General features: G+C 50.6%; 1 non-coding gene across 1 annotated transcript; it reads left to right on the top strand.

The window, feature by feature from the left end:
* The first annotated feature begins 958 nt into the window (after nucleotides 1-958).
* LOC122907927 lies at nucleotides 959-1,149 on the top strand. The gene has a single exon (XR_006384795.1). It is a non-coding gene; the product is annotated as a U2 spliceosomal RNA (small nuclear RNA).
* The last annotated feature ends 1,361 nt before the right edge of the window (nucleotides 1,150-2,510 follow it).

The following is a 2,510-nucleotide window of genomic DNA, read 5'->3' as shown; positions in this document are numbered from 1 at the left end:
TCACGTCCTCTTGGTGCCCTTTCTAGACCCTGCACTCTCGGCTTCCCAGGCCCAGCCAGCCTCTTCCACGAAGCCCATGGTCTCGGGCACGTGGCTTCACCTGTCTGCCTCAACTGCCCCATGCGTAGGCAAACTTGGCAAGTTTGAGATGAAGAAAGCACTGAGCCCAGGTGTGAGCCCAAACAAGGAATGTTTGTCTTTTATCGTGTCCCTTGCTCCATCTAACCCTAACTCTAACCCTAACCCAGAGCCCATATTCTGGACGACTGACACCAAGGTCACCTCATTAGCTACGTCTGCGTTCCCAAATCCCATCAAGGTCTGAAGGCGACCACTTCTCCACTGGGGAAACTGAGGCTCAGGAGGTTAGGGAGTGTGCCCTAGGGCCCTGCGGATGGGGCAGGGTGGCCACCCTATCAGGGCCCAATCTCGGGGCCCCACCTTGTCTCTGAAGCCCTTCCCAGGTGGCCACAGCCCGGCGGCTTCTCCGCTGGTTCCCAGCCGCGGGGACCCAGCCAGCCCGCAGCAGGGTCCTAAGGTGATGCCCCGACGAGTTTCCCGGAAACTCGGACCACTCTGCCCCAGCCCCCGTCCTCACCCGACACATCCCCACTTCTCTGGGTCTTCCCCTCACGCCAGCAAGCGCTTTCCAGCAAAGAGGAGCTCTGCTTGCACCCGGGTTCCTCTCCGGCGCGGCCACGCCTCCGTGCGCGGCAGGGGCGGGGCATTCAAATTAGAAATGGCTATCGGCGCGAGCGACAAAGCGACGACAGAAGCACCATTGCTGTGTTCAGGTGTAGAGAATGGACATGTGTGCGGCCCGGCGTCCTGAGCGATGACCGCCATAGCGCTGTCGGCGAGGGGAGGGAAGCGGGGCGTGGGCTGGGCGCGGTGCGGCTCGCCGTGAGTGCAATATGGATGGCGACTTGGCGGTGACAGCGAGGGACGAGTGTGCGGTATCGCTTCTCGGCCTTTTGGCTAAGATCAAGTGTAGTATCTGTTCTTATCAGTTTAATATCTGATACGTCCTCTATCCGAGGACAATATATTAAATGGATTTTTGGAGCAGGGAGATGGAATAGGAGCTTGCTCCGTCCACTCCACGCATCGACTTGGTATTGCAGTACTTCCAGGAACGGTGCACCCCTTCGGGGGTTAAAATGTATGGTTTCCAATGACAGAACTTGCTTTTAGCATGTGTGCTTTCCCCAGCGAGCACAGACAGAGCTTATCTTTAAATGCAGTAGTTTCCAACTTTTTTTTTCTTTTTTTTAAGCATATTCCTCTAAGGCTTATTACGATTTCTGGTGCTTATGTCCCCAGTTTTTTGTGGTTCTGTAGTTTCGCATTTTTGGTACCTTGTGGGACAACGTTTATGCTTGGTTTAGCAAATTTTTTGTCAAGTAGCTTTTGGGGGTGACTTGCCTCAATAGAGTCTCCTGTATTTTTATTCCCAGATTAATTAAACGTGGAGGCAGGTTTTTTCTGTTACTGTCTTTGCTAAACCTGACTTTATTTTTTTTTCAAGATTTTATTTATTTATTTGACAGAGAGAGAGAGAGATCACTAATAGGCAGAGAGGCAGGCAGAGAGAGGGGGAGAGAGAGAGAGAAGCAGGCTTCCTGCCAAGCAGAGACCCTGATGCGGGGCTGGATCCCATGACCCTGGGGATCATGACCTGAGCCAAAGAAGACAGAGGCTTTAACCCACTGAGCCATCCAGGCACCCCTAAACCTGATTTTAAATCTAGTGAGTTTGACCCTTTCTGAAACTCTGTTTTCTCATCTGTTGAACAAGGATAGTTTGACCTACTTTATTACTGTGTGGATCTGGTTAAGGACTCACCAAGTTGTAAAACCACCAGCCAAGAGTAAGGGAGGAAGAAGAGGAAGGAAGCTGAAGAAATTGGGTGCTGGGCCTTGGCAGCCTCAGTTTCTTCAAGTGGAAAATACCATAACACTTTTTCTCTTTGGGATCCTTGAAAGAATGAAATGAGTTAAAGGGAGGGGTTTGGGAGGACAGGGAAACTGAGTGAAGGACATTAAAGAGGGCACATGATGGAATTGATTAAGGACAGGTAGGACTAGTTAGGGAGACACAGGAGCCATGTGACTGGCTCACAGAAATCTCAAAAATGTGGAGGCCTGGGGAAACCAGAGATAAGGGAACTAACCAGACCTCCCTGCCCTAGGTGTGTGGGATGAGTGTCTTTTTTATGATAATCACCTGCGACCAACAAAGAATAACCAGACCATAAAGTAAGTAAGCCATTGCAAGTGTTATCACTAATAGCAGTAGACATGTTAAAAGGATTTTGGTTCCCTTTCTATAAAAGATGAACCCCAACCCTCCTTGGCAATCCTGTTGGGACACTTATCATTTTTTTTTTTTTTTAAGATTTTATTTATTTGACGGACAGAGATCAGCAGTAGACCGAGAGGCAGGCGGTAGGGGTTGGGCGGAGGAGGCTCCCCGCTGATGTTGGGGCTTGATCCCAGGACCCTGAGATC

Source organism: Neovison vison, chromosome 5 (genome assembly GCF_020171115.1).
Source record: "Neovison vison isolate M4711 chromosome 5, ASM_NN_V1, whole genome shotgun sequence".
NCBI classification, from domain to species: Eukaryota; Metazoa; Chordata; class Mammalia; order Carnivora; family Mustelidae; genus Neogale; species Neogale vison.
Note: the sequence above shows the minus strand (reverse complement) of the source record. Positions and strands in the feature narration are given on the sequence as shown.